The 22,190-nt window shown below is 42.7% G+C and overlaps 1 long non-coding RNA gene across 1 annotated transcript; it reads left to right on the top strand.

Annotated features, from left to right (window-relative positions):
* The first annotated feature begins 12,646 nt into the window (after nt 1-12,646).
* Nucleotides 12,647-21,458, top strand: LOC147798673 (uncharacterized). The gene is made up of 3 exons (XR_015426050.1): nt 12,647-12,852; nt 20,130-20,202; nt 20,694-21,458. It is a non-coding gene; the product is annotated as an uncharacterized LOC147798673 (long non-coding RNA).
* The last annotated feature ends 732 nt before the right edge of the window (nt 21,459-22,190 follow it).

The raw sequence follows: 22,190 nt of genomic DNA, 5'->3' as shown, positions 1-22,190 counted from the left end.
ATTGTTTGCCTTTTTGCCAGAAAAATCATGTTTTGCAAACTTTGGTTTCGATCCAATCTTTTCAAATTACTCCGCATGAAGGAAGTGAACCTACTTTTTACCCCTGGTGTGTATTCACTTGTGACCACTAGCTCTCATTCTAAATGCAGCAACTGAACATCAAAGGCCGAGGGTTTCCTAAATAGGTTTATGGGGGTTTTCGTGACGATTATATACACATGATAATTTAGAATTGGCAATTACAGAACTTCTTCAAAAATCCTTACTGAGACTTCTCGTACTTAAAATTCAGAACCCAATAAAAACAGACACGGTTTCCACACCAACCGACTCCGTGGCATCAGTTGCTGCAGCAAGACTTTAGTTTTCCATCATTTTTCCTGATGTGATCGCACTCGGGGCTTAGACTTCACCGGGCTTCAGCCAGACCTTGGGCCGCCGTGCCGCAGCCCCGCTGCCTCGATTGACGGCCCGCGCCCTAATGAGGACGTCAATAATACACGTGTCGTGCTTGTCTGAACGGCTCCCCCGCCTAATTGGAGTTTATTGCGCGTCCAGGCTGTCTTTTTATGAAATTATCGACGTTATTAGGAGCTGCACATTATTAACAATTGCCCGGGCCGGTGTGTGTGCGTCGTAAGAGACCCGTCGGGGAGATGAGGCACGTTTTACGGGCGGAGGAATCGGCTGGGACACGGTGAGGAGTCAAAGCGTTCGTGTGGATGTTGATTCGACGTTTATTGCAACTGACATTGTGACTTAAGTCGCCTTAACACAGTTTTGTTTATGTATTTATTATTTTATTAATGATAGATTTGACTTTGATAATTTGCCCCGATGACTTCAATCGAGGGAGATAACTAAAGCGATTATTCGGTTGTGAACTGACACACACAAAACCTGTGTATTCTGGAGTGACTTTGGGAAAGGGCGCCAAGGCGACCTGTACAGGCCGCTGATTCGATTAAATCATTATTTTCATTGTGACGTTCTGTTGTGATTTAATTGCATGGAGATTTAATCCCCCCCCCCCGTTTCCCCACGATCGATTAGGCCTTGTTGTTAAAAAGAAGAAACACCGCCGAGGATTGCAATAATATTTGGCTTACCCAGTGTGTTGCCCAAGTCTGCCGTGCACGAATTACACAGGGTCTTGCGAATAAAACAAACATACGTGGCGATCGAAGCTACATTTTTAAAATACAAAGACAACGAGCTTTCACGCATGTCCGAACAGGACTACAGCTGGAGCTGAACTCCAAGCAAAAAAACATGTTTGCTGTAGTGTTATTTTTCAAGAAGTTCAATGCGCACTTCCTGCTGTGTCGGGTCCGCTTCGCAAACAACGGGCCTGATTTCTCAGTCCCGAGGGTGGGGATGTATTTGCTCTTATCAACAAGGTAACAGTCTGCAAACCATGAATTTAATGAAGAAAAAATAGCACCTATTTAAAAAGCCTCCAACGCATGGGGGGCACGAATGATGCAGTGTTATCACTATCAAGAAGACGTTTTTGTAATGTGCTATGATAGTCTCAGTCTTGAACCTTTTTCAGTCTAAATTCGGAGTGATTTTCCAAACCCTTATCGCTGCAATCTGCGGAAATCAGAGAGTTAGAATCTGGTGATTGTTGGCGGCGATTGCGTGATTACGAGTGTTTTAGGCTGAGCATGAAAGTCTCTCATTTGCAGAAAGAGAAATTTCACAACCGAGGACTAGATAAATTAGAGTGGTATATTAATCACCACGACATTAGGAGGAATTCGAGAAAAATACAGGTGCATGCCCAAAAAGCACGTTCGTCTTGATATCCAATGGGATGAAACTATCCTGTTGTTAATTTAAGTCGAATGGAGGGGATGTCCCCTCTTTAATTGGAAACAAGGAAGAATCAATCACATGCATATTAAAGTCAACAGGTTTTTGAGTAAAACCTCGTAGGCAAGCGGAAACCATCGGTAAATCGGTATGGTACCTGTTGCTCAGTGATTGCGGCGCCCTCTACATTCCCAACAGAAGTGAGTTATTTATTGTCGGTATTTGGCGTATCTAAGTATAATGCAAGCGAACCTGACAAATGCTCGGGTTGCACACAATTTCTAAAACCTTAGCATGCCAAGAGAATTCTCAAAACTTTTATTGCCAAGTTTCTTTCATTAAAACGGTTCTCTGCAGCACTGGTCTATTTTAAACAGTGCATTTAATAGGTAATTTCGCGAGATCTCTCCTTCACTCACGGGTGTGACAAATTGCTAAAATTGTGTGATATGAAAGAGTGGTCCAATTTCGCGCCAATCGTGATGGTGATGGAGGGGAAATTGTTCTAGCTATTGCATATTTGGGGAAAGAACGAACGTTTAATCACGCGTTTGGAACAAGAGATAGGAACAGGCTCGAACTGACAATATTTCATATACATGCAGAGATATGTAAGGACTTAAGATTATAGAGGAAAATTTGAATTTCAAACTTTGACAACAAAGTTCGAGTCCTTCATTGCATGTTGATTGCTTTGACAATATGATATGATATAGCTTACCAACTTGCCTACCAGCCTTTATTTCTGTGATATTTGGACAGTATTTTGCTCTCTGCGCGGATCCATTTTGCAGTGCATGCTGTGCAGACATCAATTTTTAAAATGGTGGTTGGCTCAAGATCTTTTTCAGGCTGATCACGTTCGGATGGAATTTTCCTCAATGGTCGTCAGTTAACCCACAAAACTTGAAACAGAATGTAAAACATGAGGAAACAAGCTTTGATTTGATGTGGGACTCAAACATCTAAGAAAGTTTGATGCATTTTCGTCTCGTTTTCTTTTAGGTTTGGGGTATTTATTATCATTGTCCACGGCTGCTTAATTACTAATCTGAAAGAGTCTCGCAGAGACATTCGAAATGCGGCCACTTTATGCACAGGCAGCGCATCCTAGTAATCTATCGACTCCGTGGAAGGACTTGCTGGCGGGACTCACCAAAATCGATGCCGCCGCTGAGAGGCCGAGCCCCCAGGACGGGTTTTTATGAGTGATTAGGCACCGGCGTGGCTGTGAAATCGATGCGCCCGAATTTCATTAGTTTTATATTAGGGGATGCCAGCCCCGCCCTCTCCCGTTCCTCGACAGCCTCTGCGGCGATGCGTCGACTACACTAGCTGGAGCATTAAGATTCCAGCCTCTGATTGGCTAGGGAGCTTTGGACGCGTGGACGACAAACGTTTTTAATTGGCTGAACGGAAGTAGTATCAGTCGAATGAGTTGTCCAACCTCTGTTGAAATACATGCTGACGTGTGCAGATTCTTTCCACGATCTTGTTGCTCTATGAACAGAGATCTTTATTGGAAATTTGACCCGCATGCGCCGTCTTATTACTCCCCAATTATCCAGCTCATTTAGGTGTATCGTACATTTCATATGTTAGCCATAAACATTTAGGTCAGCGGCTTGAAAACTGGAGGCATGGATAAGTGCTCAAAAACAAGTGACGAAGATCCCCAGTTTTCGAAGGGGGGCTTCGGGTAACATATTTTGTTGTGAGTTCGGTGTTGTATAACATTTCGAAGTGAACTCCTCTCAAACCATAAGATGAAGCACCTTTTGGCAATTTGCAGGCTTAGCGCGATATATTTCTTCTTGTAACACAGCCCAGACCCAGCCTGTACATGCACACCTAAACACACCACAGCTGAACACCAGGCCACACCACACTATACCACATCACAGCTGAACACCACACCACACTACACCACGCCACAGCTGAACACCACACCACACAGGCATATTCCTGGATTTAATTCGCGGGATGCATGGTTTTTTTCTCAGGGTGTATTCAGGCAGTGTATAACAATTAACGAATGCCTCACATTTGTGTAATTGAAAGAATAATTATACATGCTGTGAAAGATGAAGTGTTCCATTTGCCACCTCATGAAACCATTTTTACCACTGGCTCGTAGGATTAAGTTTTTTTTTCAAAAATGATTCATTAGGGCAGCGCCTACTGCAGACTGCACGGAGGGCACGGTAAACTGTTACCCCAAAATCACAAACAGCATCCATACTCCTTCTTGCTAGGAACATTTTAAAATTAAAGTTCTTAACCTAAACCGAATGAACCATATTATGCCTAATTCACGATATTATCAGTTATACTATTTTATCATTCTGTCATGTTAGGGAATTCATGTTGTAATCAATCTTTCACAGTACCCCGAGTCAGACAGGAAAAAACACGAAAAACTAGCAGACACCTACAGCACAGCTATCACGCAAAATGACGCAAACAATTTCGCCGATTCATTAATAGTAATACGAGCGCCGCGCGCCACAGCAAATACCGACTTTTTAGTTTAATACAACGCCCCCAAAATAAATTACCTAGTCGGGGCAACGAATTAAACACAGCAATAATTACTGTGCTGACGACAATCTAAATTATTTTAGCCAACAGCCAACTAACTCACTCGGCGGAGGAAATTGTGCGCGTCCCTTCCAGCTAGAAACGGCATCTCCTGGTCGGTGTGTTCGCGCGCGTCCAATTACTGTCTGTCAGTGAGATCGCGTTGCTTGTCGGACGGCGAGCAGCGCCGTTTTTTTGTCAGCGTTGGATACAGAATCTATTGACTGTCGGAAGTACGGATTGCAATAGGGAGCGTGTTTAATATCGCGAGTATTGAAATGAAATGAAATCAAACTCGCTCATGATTGCATGCAAGAACTTTTTGCTCGCTGCCTTTGTCCAGCAACTCCCGTGTGAGTGATTAAGGACCAGGGACCTGTTCAAACTGACATTACCAGCGATCAGCACGGACGCGTAAGGGGGCAGGAAACCACGACGTGCCCCGCGCGGGTCGGTCGCGTCGTTGGCCGCCCCAGTAATGGAATAAAAGAACTTCCGCGGCCAGGGGAGGAGAGGGCAGAGAGAAAAAATGTTCCGGAAATTTTCAAATGTTGGTGTTTTCTTTGGCCGACTGGTGGGTCTCTAGACTTTGGCACCGATACAGGACAAAGGCCGTCATTTGAGGAGCGTGCGTTTATTGGGCTGCCAATCTGTTTCTGTTATTCATTTACCCTAAGGTGCTTCAGTGACTTATGGGAAGGCAAAGTTATTAAAAACCAATAAGTATATATCACTCTCTTGAGCAAAGTCCTATTGTATGCCGCCTGCGGTATGTATCTAAAAACCTTCATCTTTCGACCAACTTCAGTGTAGGCAGAGTTGGCGTTCGGGGTTGTACTTCAGCCGGGCCACTTCAGTTGCTTCCGTTCCAAGCGTTGTTTTCTTTATATTTCATCAAAGCCTTTGTCGAAGGTTACAGCAAGGAAGGCGTCCTCAAACGAAACAAAACGGCATCAGTTCAAGATAATTGCTGGCGCAAAGCCAAAAGCCCATTTAGGTGAGGACTACACACACCTTAAGAGCAACCACAGTGCACCATTCTTGAGAAACTTGAGCAATTAAAATTTGACCCCTGTATGGGCCAAGGTCTCATCCAAAACTTCTAGACGCCTCTAGAGCTGTAGTTCGTCAGTTACAAGTCCTTTCACTAGTCATCTAAGACTCTTAATCGCAAGCAGCTGGATGAACAATAACAAAGGGAAGGTAACTGTAGACGGAATTACGTAGGACTTATGATGACATTCACAATAGCTCTCTATATGTGATGAGATCTGCAAAAACCCTTCACATGGTGAGCTCTGTCATTTTGGTACATAATTATTAACTTCAAGTTGATCTGGACACTGACCTGTTTTCAAAACTGTTTAATTTGTGATTCTAGACAACTTAGATTCATGTTGACATATCAAATCATATTAAAAAATTGTAATTTAGTAAATCGTATTAATTGAAAATTTATAGGGTGCATATATGCACCGAAATGACAAAGCTCACCATGTGAAGGGTTTTCGCAGATCGCATCACATATATCCTCATCCCCAAATGAGCCTCTAATGGATCAAGAAATGGCTCTTTCAACCGATGAGGGGGTACTTCTGCTCAAGGTGGACAAAACAAAAGCCAAACATTAGCCGCTGCGTCTGATTGTGCGCCTTCAAATTGACAGTTTTGCCGTGTAAGCTCAAAAATTCGAGAAACTACCATTTGTGGCCACTGGTCAATTTTTCTCCCACATGCACACAAGACATACTCTGAGTACAGGCGAAATTGACCATTGGTACTGCTACAAACAATCGTTGCTCAAGCTTGCCCTGAAGTGATATGGAAACCAAGAAGATATGATAACCCTTTAGTTTGAAGCCACGATACACGAGTAAAACACCGAACTTAACCCCCCCTCCAAAAAAGAGGTACAAAATTATTACAAAGATTTGTACATAGAGCTATGGCGACACTACTATGCAGCCTCGGATGACATCACAGTTTGGCTCATGAATATGGAAATCATGAAACCCCAAACGCATAAAATCCCAAATGTTGAAGTTTCTCCCGTTTACTGCTTCCACTTTCATAGTAACTTCACAAGAAAGTTTTCCACAATATTCACTTCATAAAAATCGCATGACAGGTATCCTTAAGTTTCAATACTCAATGTCACGAGGAGGTCATGCTGCTAATTGTTTTCTCGTATTTGGAGAATTTCACGTTAACTTTTGTAAACTCCTCCGACCCAAACATGGACTCCCTATTCACCTCCGTCGTACAAAATGTGCGCGACCGATTAATCGGTTGTTGCGAGGTGAATGTTTTTCCTTAGCAACTTGCAGTGGTTAAAAGGTTGTCTTGGCACAAAATTAATCCATCGCAAAAACAAAAAACCTACTAAGTTTTATAAAGAATTAAACCCAACTTCAAGTACACTCTATCTGTGGTGCAATTAGATCTGCCTGGCGTGTAAGTTTGTCAATCTGGTCACTTACGAACTACGCTACCGATGGAGCCAGTAGCAGCAGGTTCCCCCCCCTTTCTGTCTCGAATACCTTATTACATTACAGAGCTCCCTTGACATCGACTAGCCTAGAGACAAGATTTAAAGAGAGGATTTTCTTCCAGGAAAAAAAAGAGTTCGATATAAAAGGTCCCGGAGAGTCAGCACGCCACGCGGAGAGGGGGTCCGGAAAATATTGTACTCTGTATTCGCGTAAGATAGTCTCCTGCATTTTGTTTTCATAAGTTTGAGGCAATTTTAGACTTAATCCTGAAACTGCAGTGTCGTATTTATCCTTTTTCTCCCGTTATCGTGGTTTGTCGGAGGGGGGGGGGTGGAACCGCTCTGTCCCCTGAGCTCCATTGTTGGCAATCCCAAATGTAGTCAACAATAAATGGTTTTTAGTAAAAGCCATTCGGTTTGCTCCTGGAGTACTAAACACGCTGCTTCGAAATGAATTTCTTTGTGCAAGTCCCGGGTGGTCCTTTGCTACCGATGGCAGGGAATTAACTGATGACTTAAAGAATGACTGATGGATCTCACAATTGATGCATACTTCGAGAATGTCCAATTCAACGGAAATGCCGAAATAATCGAGTAACATTCGCGGAGAAGTTCGAGACTTCCTTTGACAGACTTCCAAAATGCTCTGGGGCTCTGTTTTGTTTCCTACAACGCGTGGGCGAACTCCGAAAGCACAATCTATTCGTTCATCCCTCGCGGCTACGCTGTATCTAATGTAAGTCATTTTTCAGCCATGTAAAATTGCATCTATTATTTCATAAATGCTAATAACAAGTGCTGTCTGTGATTATGACATATTGATATAAAGCCAGAAAGTGCAAGAAGCAACACTGAAGGTAAAAAAAAAACGAGGGCAGTCATTGACCTCCGTCGATTTCGATTTCAAGGCAGCACTTGTCACGACTCTAGTCCAATAGCTCGAGTAGAAAAACAGTTCCTCGTCTGATTTGACGCTTTGGCAATGCGGATTTCTGGAAACTCCAAAACATATTTTAGTTTGAATACAATAGAGCATGAATGTTGACCCCTGATGGCGCGCTTCTAGAACCCTTGGATAGGAAAAATAACGTGTAACATTTTAGAATTTATAATATTTTTTCTTTCACTTAATTCTTGAAAAATTCCAACTCGGAAAAAGGGCTTTGGAAAATATATTTGCTAGTTTACTAATTTGTAAAAACCTGAAACAATGACCTGATCTAAAAGAGAAATATCCTGCCAAAAATTGACCCTTCACTTCCGAAAATCTAACATACATGAAGAACAGTGCAAAGTGGTAATCTCGTACTCAGATGAACATTTACGGCTTGAAATTTTATTGTAGTCTGTCAGTAAAAGCCGAAATAAAAACAGATGAAAATATTTTAAAGGTTTTTTTAATTTCCAAGATAATGGACTTAAAGCAGTAATCCACTTTTACGAAAGATTCTAATATTTTATCTAACCTTTGCTGACAAGACCAGTGTTACGTCAACTCAATGGAATCTGAAACCCATCGACTGCTAGTAGGTAAATCTTTGCAACCTTGTACATTCTCGTTTCACGTAAGCAGGGGAGTGAAAACAAATGTGCATAAACAAGGAGACCTAGGTACGATATCGCCGGAAGTGGAAGGTGGATATAATGATATCCTTTTTTTACCCATCTTCAGGTGACTTTACCTGAATATTACTTGAGGAAAACAAAGGTAAAATTCCAACTTGAGTGTTTCATGGGGTGGTTTCAGTTAGGAATCATTCTTCCAAAAAAAATTCGAACGTGATAGGACGGCCCCAAATAAAATAGGCGGACCGCGCAAGGGTTCCAGAAGCTGCGTGAACTTTTACTTTCAAGCTCTAATCCTCGATTTTTGTTCCCAAGGCGAACCTTTCGGGCTATTTTGTAACTTGAAATTGGTGTAAGGGCAATTTCTGTAATTAAACTTAACATCTCCCCGACACAAAGCACATCTTAAAATAGTTTGCGGTACCTGCTGCTAATCTGACTCGGACCGGCCAGCTGACCCCAGCAATTTCGTTGGACGAGTGGTTAAGAAGTCTGTGCTCTTAGCAGGAGGTCGTGGGTTCGACTCCCAACCGAGTAAGCTTGTGAATTATCAGAAAACCACTCCCCATACAGATGTTATGAATATACGTCGGTGTAAGGGCAAAACCTGTAACTTAACTTAAGATCTCACAGACACAAAGTACACCTTGAAACCTGCAGTTAATTATGCAGGCTTTGCGAGGTCTCTTAAAATCGTAGAAGTTCGTTTTCTGATGGACTTTCTTTTGTTTTCAGAGTGGCACTGATGAAGGAGTAAATTAGCCCAGAGCTTTAGCCCGAACTTCCTAAAAAGATTCAGGGATTTAGTTGATATAATTGCAGGTTTTGCCCTTACCTCGACATATATTCATAAGCACTGTATACTCGACATATATTCATAAACACTGTATACTCGACATATATTCATAAGCACTGCATACTCGGCATATATTCATAAGCACTGTATACTCGACATATATTCATAAGCACTGTATACTCGGCATATATTCATAAGCACTGTATACTCGACATATATTCATAAACACTGTATACTCGACATATATTCATAAACACTGTATACTCAGTGCTTGTATGAAAGGGCAAAACCTGTAATTAAAGTTAACATCTTGAAACAGAAATTAGTTATCGTGTTTTCTGCCTTGGGGAAGAAAATCTTTACATTAAGGAGAATCGAAATGGAACCTGACAATCCAGTCCCCATTTTGGTTACGCGATTAGTTCTAAACGCGTGCGATGCGAAGCGGGACACAAGCAAGCAAACATGACAACACAACTAGCATGGCTTAACACTGTGCTCTGTTGAAAAATGTACTTGCTACTTGAGAACGCTGAACACTGGCAGGAAGCGCACTCTACTCGTGTTTCAAAATTCCTGCCAAAGTATGAATACTTTTGACTGCATAAGATAAAAGGGTGTGAAGTGTGCGAAATTAATTTGCTTGGAATGACACCTAACGATGCAAGCACTTGGCTACCCCACCCCCAATCCTCCCATTTCACAGGCTGGAGGGCAGTATCTCAATTCGAGGGGAAAACTCGCGGGAGATGGAAGGCAATTAGAAGCCAGCCGGGTTGGGTGTCCTGAGAGCGGGTGGCGGTTGGCTTCCGCGCCGTGCTGTAGGGCAGCCAGCCCGTGGGTACCATTCAGTTGGACAGTTGGCATATAAGTGGCTTAATTTAAAGGGGCATTATCGCTGTGTTGAAATCATTCTGGATCTTGAAACAGAACACAAGATTCCTTCAAAATGTTAACAACATTATGACCCCCGAGCTGCACCAAAAGAGGGCGCGATTTGCTCAGCAACTCAGGCTCCGTTGGTGGGCACTACACTTCGCTGGTTTACAGACGACAATGAAAGGCACGTGTTATCGTCGTGTCGCTACCAACAAAAATAAGTACTTCCTACCAACATAATTCTTTTCCTCCAATGTGGGGAAGCTTCTGCTCAAGGCAGATAGAGGAGACTTGCTGCATTCTACAAATGCTTGCCTCGAAAACAAGTCTCATGGAATATTCCTCAAAGACGTAACTATGTTAATCGCACAAAACTCCGCTGACCCGAACGGACATGCACGATTTCATTTCCTCACATCCATGAGTTTAACCTGCTTAGTCTTCCAAAATTTGAAATGCCCGTTTTTAAAGTCTAAAATTAAAGAAAAATGGCTCTAGGGTGACTCAAACGAAAGAGAAACGCCTCTCAGTAAGAAAAAAGTCCACATCATCACAATATATGTTAGTTTTGAAGGTTAATTCAGCCAACCACTTTTTTAAGAAGCACGGATGTAGTTTGATAGATTTGTCTTGATTGCATAAGAAACATTAAACCAGACTCGTTGGGTCTACGTTAAATCTTTTAAGAAAAGGGTTTTTTCTGATTCATTGAAGAGTAAGTAGATACCCTAACAAATCCGAGACACTCTCACATTGGCAAAATCGCGTCTGCTTCCCCAAGGGATGAAAGGCAAAGAACGGCGATTATTCAGTTTTAGCAGCGTGGGTGTCGGGATTATGTATTTACATGAGTCCCAGTCGTTTTGGATGGGCTGTTTACATAAATCAAGGCATGAAATTAAATCCTGCATACTTGTGGTGTGAACCAGCACCACCCACGGTGTGACCGGTGCGTGGTCAGTGAATTAAATGGCTTAAATATGTGAAGAAAAAAAAAGGCCTCACCCACCCCTTCATTTTTTAAAGTTCAAAAGAAATGTTAATTTTCCTATTTCTAGTATTATTTGCTGAATTCCTTCATTTTCCCGCTCACCTTTATTTCTGCAATGGAATTATCATTTGCAGGTCTTGGATGGATTATTGGGAAACAATTTTAACTTCATGAGCAAAATCCTGGCGTCATTTGAGGCCGGAGGCCACCGAGCATTGAAAATTATTTCTGTTCTGAGGGAGGTTTGCCGGTTCTGTGGGTGTTTGTCATTTCCGTGGGTGTTTGCCATTTCTGTGGGTGTTTGCCATTTCTGTGGTTGTTTGCCATTTCTGTGGGTGTTTGCCATTTCTGTGGGTGTTTGCCATTTCTGTGGGTGTTTGCCAGTTCTGTGGGTGTTTATCAGTTCTGTGGGTGTTTGCCAGTTTTGTGGGTGTGTGCCAGTTCTGTGGGTATTTGCCGTTCAATGGGTGTGTGACAGTTGTGTTTGCCAGTTTTGTGTATTTCTGTAGGTATTTGCCCGTTCGGTGGTAGTTTGCATTTCTCTGTTAATAAGGTATATGACAAAACACTGATTTATTTCCCATGTCAGACAATTGGCATGCTCAACATATTCATAATTAGCCTTAATAAAATTTAAAACTCTAGAGCAAATAGACCTGTCTCAAGAGATACTAACAGCAACGGCATCCTAAGATGTTCAAATTCTTGCATTCCAGTTCCCCGTAATGAAACCCCTCATTCTTTTCCTATTGGTTAGAGTTCAGGGCACAGGTACCCTCGCAACTGTGAGAGAGTAACAGAGGGGAACATATGAAGTACTCTGCAATAAATGACATCGCCGCACACCTGGCGCCATGCGAAGACGCCAAGGGCTCGTAAACATTGTACGTTATCGTCATTAAGCAGTGGTAATAGTTGGGTGTGTTTGACTGGCTTCCACGAGTTGATTCGAGATTAACCTCATCCCCAGCTTCTTGTTCGTTTCAGCGCACAAGGTCATACCCTGGTCAGGGTTTCCCCGTGTAAGCTAATCGAATGCACCCGTTGTCATGCGCGAAGCTAGTCGTCCGCAGTTTTGCCCGTTCCCGCTGCTCGTAGACGCTTGGATGGGCTGCTGTTTCAGAATGAAGAGCGTATTTTCTTTCCTTGAACAATAACACAGGTCAACACTTTCGTATGCACGTGAAACGAGCGCAATAGTGAAAATGTACGATTGAGCCAATAGAGTACCGAAGTGAATACGTCACGCGCACAACTAGTGTGTAAAATGCATGAACGCGAGAACCAGCGCGGGAACCAACACGCGCGCGTACTCCATTCGTTTGCACTGCACTTTCTGGTTCACAGTGACGTCACACTTCGGTACTCTATTAACTAACAAGCAACCCACAGTGCTTTGAGCGTCTGTAGCTGTGACGTACTTCCCAGGGCAATGGGGCGAGCTCGTTGATCTCCATTATATAGACTGGATAGGATATCGCGTCCAAAACGCGTCCCGCGAATGCGTATTTTCAGGAGGGTAAATAACGAGCGTTGCGAATTTCGTTGCGTCTACTTTCAAATGGAGTTTTATCAAAAACTGGTTGAGGTTTTTGTGCTTCAATCGTCAGATTTCGAAGAAAAACTGAATTCTGCACTCGGAATGGATAAATTTGGAAAGAATAATGGCTGAATTGTGCAGTGAATTACCGGAGATCAACATCAATTTTGGAAGAAGGAACAGAAGGAAATGTGAGTCGCACTTTTTTAGTTTCAGAAAGTTTCTCAAGTTGTACTTTTTACGGCTTAACTTTAAGCCTATACATGTATAGGCCTAGTAAGAAATTTACGACAGTCTATCTAGCCTATCAGGCTTTGAAAGTTCACTATCTTGAAGCTGGGACCATCTGAAATGTTACCTATTGGCAAAAGTGGTTTCAAAAACTTAACTCACCGGAAAAAATCTCCAAGACAGCCACGATTTGTGTTTGTCGGATATAAAGACGAACTGGACCCAAATCGTGAAACAGACGATGTGATATGAGTGACAGAATTCTTCTTCGGAGCAGAGATAAAACCAAAGTGAGAAGCAGAGTGCTGACGTTTCTGTTGAATGAAGTTACAAACAAGGGAATTCAAAGCCTTCAACGCAATGAAAGAAACTTTGTCTACATAACAAAATTATTCGTTCTCAGTTAAAACTGACTTTTTTATGCCGGAAAGTAATTTTTAAATGTAAATCTTTAAGTCAGGTTGTGAACTCAACTTTCTAAGCTGATTAATAAGTGTCTGTTTTAAAAACCGCAGTAAGTTAGTTTGGTCGCTCATTTAAAGCTGCGCTCCCTCTGTGCTCACAGAAATGATTCTCACACTTCCGTATGCCACATGTCGGTTTTTTTAATAAAATTTACTCAAGATATGAATGGATTTTATTTAGTACAATTTTTCCTGAGAGTGTAAAATTAAAATAATTTTATTGGTGATTTTTTTTTCAGTATTGGCTCATGGAAACCAGACCGAAAAACACATGGACAGTTTGGACATCATAGTTACTGACAAAACCTATAGTCCTGGTGGAATTTTCAAAGTTTTACACAAAAATCACGATTGAACCGACCCAAAATGAAAATATTGCTAGAGTGAAACCGTAGACAATAGGTGTACAAAATGAATTAAAAACAAACACACACAAAACAGGTTAACATCATCGCTTTCGAAAGGGTTAGTTAATACGAAGATGGTCAGTTATTACCGGAAGTGATATTCTTGCATTTTCTGTTTATTTTTGGCTTGTTTTTGGCAGGGTGGCCGAGGGCTTAGCCATTATCCCATGAGAAAAAGGTTATGTTGGCCAGAAATGCACAGCATACAGCAATACATTACCCTCCTGAAGCGCGGCCATATTTCGGCCGCTCATTTTGTGCACTAACAATGTGCGATGTCCTATTCAATGGGCGAGCCGCAGCCCAGCAAAATACGCACACATCATGCCACAGCGCCCTCTACTGTCCCCACGCAGGCTCTCTAGTCCAGCCGAGAAACATCCTCTTTCGTCAACTTTGATTTAGGTCTCCAAAAAAACTTATATAATGCCAGCTTTTGGAAATCTGGAAGGGTGAAAAAATATGGTTTCAACTGGCTACAAACAATGGCTACATGCTTCGTTTGGTATGCACAAGGGTTTATCCACTACAAACACAGGGTGAGGTTTCCCCTCGTTTTCTCCGAATGACGCAATCTACATTCAAAATTCGTATCTTGGCAGAACAGAAAAAAAGCCCTTTTTAGCTTGTTATAGTTGAGTGCTAAAGACAAATGACACTGTATTAAATTTGGATGCTTCCATATTTCTTTGAACATATGAAATCAGGGAACATATTTTCCTTAGAGGCGCTCTATAAATGAATGAGAAAAATAACGTAACATCGGTAACGAAAGAGCAAATCCAAGAAAATACCAGCAGAAAATTAATGAAAAATTGATGAACCTTTTAAGACTTTTGTTTATTCATGGAAGTGCGCTACTAACTCGACCCCGGCTAGTTCAATGCATAGATCATCAAGTTACCGAGAAAATTACAAACTGGACCAATGTACGGGGGGAAGCGTCAACTACTCATTATCATTTTCGTCCTCAGGCTTAGAGAACGAGTTAACAGCGGAAAGTAGCTGGGCAAACTGTAAGTCAACCGAAATTATTATGCATACGGTGGTCGCACCGTCCACCGTGCGAAGGTGCCAGGGCGCATGAATAAAGGCCGCGGCGCGCTGGTGCGGTGATTTACGTGTGAAGTGGCAAAGGGACAGAAGGATTACTGTATTTATCAGCGTAATGGGCCCGACAATCGCGGGTTTGATGAATTTAACTCCCCGTGGCCGGCAGACAAGATACTTTATAATTACAGTGTGGCTTCCCCGGGGGACTGGTGTTCGTGAGTCACGGAGCCTTATTAGACTTGCCTAAGTCCTAACGGCATGGAGGCCTTAGCCCAAAATGTCAATACTTTTCAATGATGAAATACCCTCAATCCATCGTCCGAAGCACGTGTAACTTGTACCAGGAATCAAACGTAAACTTGTCCCACACTGCAGCCACTGGACTCCGCGTGGTCTATAGAGGGCACTTTGTTACATAGCAACGACTTTCGGGCTGACGTACACCTCAGGCTGACAGTGGATAAGCTTTAGGCGCTTGGTAATGGCAACATACTGCTCCCACTATTGATCGCGTCACGCTTGAGCTATGTGCGCACGCTCAAAACGACGCAAACAATAATGGACTGAACATTAGGGAGTGTACTAGCTCTTCCCCAAAGGCCCTTACAGCGCGCTGGATGTACCGTGAAAAAGCTTTCAGCATTTAAACACATTCCAAAACGCAGTTCAGTGAACATGTCGTGGGTTCAACGAAGTACAAACAAAGTGTTTAAACTCTAAACCCCATTTTTGCGATGTTATTTGTCGCCACCAAGTGTCTCGGAAATCTCTTATTGCGCTCCTCTATGGTTGACGAATGACGTTCTTTATGCATTCAATGCACGTATACGGGGCGGGGGGCGTATGGACTGCCTCCGTCATTCTAACTCCAAAGAATTATGGAGGCGGGAACCAGGCAATCGGCCTAACGTTGCTGTTCTTCACCTATGGGGGGGGGTGATAGCACTCGAAACCATGTATTAACGTAACTGACGAATAACATCCTTATTTTTACTTTCGCAAGTAACAATCACGTGTAGAATGACAATCTTAAGTCAAAATCTGATTAAGTTTTAGTGCCTCGAAATTTCGAACTGAGCTTTTAAAGCTGTTTAAGCTAAGAAATCTAAAGCAAAACCTTAGTCTTGTCAACCATTGGGTGTGAACGTAATAACAATTACTGCAGCGAATTCCCGAGTCGCATCATGTCTGGCGATAACCTTAACAATTATTACAATTTAGTTACTGTACTGTTAACAGCTGCAGCGAAAATAATAAGCCATTTCTTAAGTTTTATGCTTGTTTTGCTTGTTAGCATATACATGTACGCTACTGCCTGCCCTGAAAGTTGGTAACGCACTGACCATATCATTTCGGATTGCTCACAAGACCGTCTACGATAATTAGTTGAGCAGATATACGCATCCGAAAGCCGTCATAAATGTCATGCACACACTTTCCAGGAGTCATTTCACGGGTGGCATACTTTTGGGGGACTTGATTGATCGTAAATCATACACCAGCTTTGCAGTCGCTCGTAACCAATCAAAATCGTGGTGAAGTTTTGTGGTTGAGGGCGCTGTCCTTTTTATTTCTCGACTTCACCAAGTGGATTAGTCGAGTAGCGGTAACTTTTGATATCACTGAACCCTGGGTGGTATATTACCCATCAACAATGGAAAGGATAATCTTAGTCACACGTGATTCAGGTGGATAAATTGGATATTTGCAATTATTTAAGAACAACTGCTTAACCTATTAGAGCTGCACACTTGCAGTTAATTATTATTAGCTTATTGTGGTTCGCCACACACCGATACGCTTGCGGCGTACTCGTCTTTTAAAAAAACAGATACACGGAATTTAACTTGGGTTCGAGCGAGGATGCGTGAAGGAACGTAGAACGTCATTAACAGTGGACCCGGTGGTTTAAAGGGGCATTCTTTTTACCACGAAGGGCCAATGGGTTCCCAGGCTTGCTTCAAAGTGCGCCCTCTGGTAGTTGCTCGTGCAGTTTCAACATCGTCGCCTTTGACCCACAATCTGGTCACGAGTGGTTGACCTCAGGTTGAAGTTGGTGGAGTGGACATGAGCCCCAGCTTTTAGAGACCAGTTTTGAAATTTATACAAAAGGTACCTTTGATAAAGGGATTTTTGATATGTCACACAGCTTCCATGCGCGTGTATAGAGGGGCTTGTGGGGGTACCGGAACAATGGGGAGTACCCCATAGGGTACTGAGACCGTACCCCACAAGGATTTCACGAAATAGATATTTTAAATTTACTCAAAAAGGAGGAATTTTCAAGTGCCATTCAAAATGAAGTATTTTAAGTAAGGGGAGTCGAATTTCCAAAATAGGAAAGTGAATCTGGTTCAAATGGGAGTGATCTGAATATTTTTGCGTGTTGTATGGGAGTTTTGTACACGAGAACAAAGGGAATACCCCTCAAGTACAGCTGTGTAAAGTTGAGTGTGTAAACGCCTCCAATCGTGGGCCTACAACAATAGCGGACAATAGGGTCCACGGTTGCCGAAGAGTCCACGGTTGGAAAACGTGTACAAAACATATGGGAAGTCTTCCGAAAAAGTTGAAGTATGAACAAAAGAGGAACAATAGGGAGTCCACGATTGAAGGCGTTTACACACTTGTGTGTGTGTGTGCGCACGGTGGGTCCTTGATAACGGACTAAGAATTTGCGTCTGAAGTCTCCTTCTATATAGTGCATGTACATGGCGCTGGAAATTAGAGAATGCTATCCAAGTGGCGTATTTTGATAAAGCTGTTTCTTAAACCTTGCATGCAACTTTCAAGTTCACAGAAATAACACTTTAAATTTGCTTTCTTTTGATTACAACCGGACAGCGCACGAGGCAAGTAAGGCTAAACTGGTCATTGCCATTAAATTTCTACGTACTTTGCACACATTATTCCTTTTAGTTCTGTTTATATTTCGCACGTGAATTTTGGATAAAGTTAACACCCACGGACTTTTGTCATCAATGAATAAAACCGTAATATCGTGGGGTGTTTATTCGTTTTCCCCTTTGTGAGGACGTCATGCATCACACCATGTTTTCAATAACAACAAATCGAGGATCAACAAAAGTTAATTCTCTAACAAGTTTGGGCCCACTGGCTGAACAACATGACAATTCCCTCGAGGAATCAGCCCCCCCCCCAAAAAAAGACAAGCGGCTGCTCTGGAAAGACGCGAATTTGTGACTTGCATCGAACCTACCCCCCCCCCACACACGCACCCACATTTGTATTGTATTTCTTGTATCACCGCGTATATCACCCACCGTGCTCCTATTGCCGTGCTCTGTTTGCCTTGCTTCACCGTAATTCCCCCTGTTCATGAATTTCAATTTCCCAGTCGGCCCGGAGTGTGTTTTAGCGGGGCTAGCCGTGATTGAGCGGGGTGAATATTACAGGAACCACTGGGAAGGCCGAGCGGCTGCGATACGGTGACAGTCGGCTTCTTCCCAGAGTTACTCCCCTCGGGGAAAACTCATCAGAAAGCTCGTGCTCAGAAATACAAGTGACTTATTTAATGAGTGAACCGGTAAAGGTTCAAGGAAACGTCCCTACTCCAAATCCGTGGATTTAACCCTGGTATGTTTTCACGTACCAGCAATTCAGACACCATAAGGACCAAATTGAGCAATCAACTGGGTTAGTGTCATTTTACTCCCTGAGGTTTTTGTTTAATAGCATCGAAAATTAGGCGCTAATTGATAATCAAATCAACACCTAATTACCGCTAGTTTGAAATTAGAAAAGTAACTCAAGTCCTTTCCTTCTCTAATCTCGTAAAACGTTGATCGTCAGAAGAGAGATGCGCAATGACTGCCAAGACTGTCATTCTGTAACCATTTTGCCAAACAGATTGACAGTTTATAATAATTTTAATAATTTGATCTTGGTCTGTTCATGTTCCGTTGCACTCATTCGTCGAAGTTCAGAATTTAAAAAAAAATTAATTGAAAAATAATAGGCCAATTAAAAACGACTACTCGGTGTTTCCCGGGTACCTAACTATTTTTTTTTGCACAAGACTGTGGGATAATTGGGTGTTGATATCTCCTCTCAAAAGTGGGAGGGGGGTTGTGCAAACCCCCCCCCCAGCTTGGGCGATGTTAATTGAAACTTCTTCATCATTCTTAAAAAGGGGAAAAAGTCTTTCCCTCCCTACACATCGACTTTCATAGCGTGACAATAATAATACGAGAGAGAAGCGTCGCAGAGACTGATAAATATGCATGGTCAAAAACGGCGAGCGTTTAAAGGGTAGCAGCATTGAGCTTTTATTGGATACAATTTTTCTGAAACTCTGTACTCTTCTTCAATGGATGAGCACACCTTTACGCTCCCATTCGGTTAAATGCACTGAAAAGTGCACTTTTTAAACACTTCAAAAATATCCATGCTTTCCCAGACAACCGAGGGCGTTGTTGCTGTGATGTCATCTTGGGAAGCGTAGTTCCTTGCCATAGATTTTTCCATTAAAATTGTGAAACCAGAATTTACTCACTGAAAAGATTTCTGAAAAACAGATTTGTGTTTGCTTTTTGTTAACATATAAACAGCAATACATGAGTAAAGGACAAGCGAAATCGAAAAAAAAGGTGCGACTTTTTTGTTTGCAAACCAACGTAACATTTAGGCTCTCTTCCTGGGATGGCGTCACAGTTCTGCTCATGAATATGGAAATACTCATAGGCATAAAATCCAAAGGGGGCAGCAAAACACCCTTTGATATAGTGAAAGAAAAGTTGAAATGAGGTTAACTGAGTGACAAGATACATCTTGAAGGTTTTTTTAAAACAAATTGTTTGCAAGCACCCTTTAAGCATTCTGCTTGTCAATGTAGATGCACGGATGTGCGAATATCTCCACGGAAATCTACTGCTTTGCCATTGCTGAACTGGTTGTGAACTCTCGTGATGCCATCTCCTAAAAAAAGGATTCCGGACACCCACCTCCCCGGAGGCGGTAACAACATTAATGTGTCATCCTTGACGCATATATGCCTACCACATTACTATTTTGTAAATCCTGAAACCGTCGGTTGATATCAGCGGCTAGGGCTATGCTGCACACAATGCAGCGAGCAAAGAAGATACAACCAGCCGGCGTGAAACACTAAGCCCCAACCATGCCGTCTTTTCGTGTGCAATTCGAAATTGTGTCTCATAATGGAAGTCTTTGTATACATGCAATACAATCGAAATGATCAGCTTATTTAATTAAAGATAGAAGTTGATGACGCGCATAACTGTTTAGTAATAGTTACGTGCCTTCACCGGCGGTGTTCTTGTACTGTTGTAGGCTCCAGCTGGGAAAACGGGTGGAACTAGAAACACAGTGAACTCTGCAGCTGCACCTTGGAGTATCGCCTTGGGTCAGTAACCACTGGTTGCCATTAGAAAAAAATCTGGTCTCACATGAACTTCTTGTGCTTATCTCTGTGCAGTAAATGGTGCGTTATTTCTAAAATGTTTACACGGGCATTTTGAGGAAGATATCGTGCTACTTACACGCACACGTAAATGTAGACGTGATGCAGGTTAACAAGGGCTCTTCCAACAGCTATACGTTTAGCACTGTTCTGTGTGGCATAATTATGTTTTATGGAACTTTTGAATTGGACCAGGATCGACTAGCTAGTCCCAACTGCGCTCTCATCGGTCGTCAGAAAATAAGCCAGCGTTTGAAGAGACAACATTGCGTGATGCTTGGGGAAAGGTTCTTTATGTGGAAGCATTTCTCCGTCTGTTTCCCACGCACTCAAACCAAACGGCGGCAAAATGTAGAGGCAGCAAAGATGGCCTTATTACTCAATGTAATTAAAACTTGGCCTGGTTTTTCTTTCATGTAAAAATAAAACTGCAGGGGATCGACAGACAAAGAGAGAAGAGGAAGCTAAAAAATGTAACAGCACGGCACCTCAGGCGACACCATCGCGGCCTACCTGACTATGGGCTGATGACGGGGCCCGATAAGGCCGGGCGACGTGTTGACAAGGCGCGGTGAAATCAAGCAAAATTAGGAAACGTGGCTGTGGAACCGGACGGGGCGATATAATTTAACGAGATAACGCGCGATGATGACGCGGCAGAAATGGGAGGGATCCTGCCCCGGCGACATCCGCGTCGGGTCGGGTTACCAGACCTATGAAACAGTATCTACCGAATCATGCGATTGCGGAGGTTAATTCCGAACAAAAGTGTCGCGCGGATAAATAATTGGCGGGGGGAAAACTGGAGAGGGATGCGGGGAAAATACGAGCGGGCTGTAATTATTTCCAGACGGGTTGTGGGCCTGCATTTGATGTGGACGCATTATTCCATTCTCCAGCTCAGACAACACTCTGAGATGAACTACTTCGGAAGATATCAGCTGCGGAATATAGAGGAACATTTCATGTCATTTTTTGGGGGGGAAGGGGGAACTAATGAAATCCTGGGCTGTAAATAACAGTGGTAATGAGACTTCAGATATTTGGCCGATTCAACAGGAATCAAGGCTATGGTTTTAAGGTGTCAATATTCCCCGTAAATCGTTACTTTCAGAGCTGTGAATACTGACACTGGATACCTGGCATATCTAAAACCATTAAAATCAAATATGTACTTTCCTTGGTAGGGGAGCAACTTACCTGGCTTTACGGAAATTTTCATTGTTGCCGATTCTGGCCCTGCATTTGAACTGGTGTTGTACTTTCCGAGGAGCACTGAAGAAGACGGATGTTTCAAAGTGATTATTTTTTGAGAGATTTCCAAATTCAGGAGTTTGTTTCCGAAAAATGTGAGTTTCCAAAAGAAAAGGGAAAAAATGAAGCAGTTATCCGGTCCGTTGGTTATAAGTTAGAGATCGTAAAAGGCAAAGGCTAAAATGATTAGTGAAAGAAATTACAGTAAGGCTGAGGCCAAATTTACCTTGAAGAACACAAGCCCTGCAAAAATTCGGTACATGGGAAACCTTTGGCTCTGAGCTCCTCGGTTTTGAGAAATGCGCCCAGATTGCACCTCTGAACCCGAAGGTCGCTTGGCTGGTGGGATTTTCCTTCCAACAAACTGGGCTAACTTGACTATCAAGACGGTTGCGAGACGAGATGCAGGGTTAACGTTCGGAGATAGAATACATTGGGAATAGCTGAGACACACAAAAGTGCAGATTGGTGGGGTTTGAACCCTGCCTAAATATCTGGCTGGCAAATTTTGTCAGCTTGTTTGAAAGAAAACAACACCATGTCCCCCCCAATCAGTTTGGACTTTGGGTTCACAGATTACAAGGACAAAGTCGATGCAACCTCGCACCCGTGGTCGGCTTTTTTTCCACATTGCAAGGAGTTAGAAGACTCGCTGCTGCACTCCGGGAGGGAGATAA

This window comes from Acanthaster planci, linkage group LG07 (genome assembly GCF_054643075.1).
Source record: "Acanthaster planci isolate LZ-2023a linkage group LG07, COTS_SCS, whole genome shotgun sequence".
NCBI lineage: Eukaryota > Metazoa > Echinodermata > Asteroidea > Valvatida > Acanthasteridae > Acanthaster > Acanthaster planci.
This window is presented reverse-complemented; position numbering and strand designations above follow the sequence as displayed.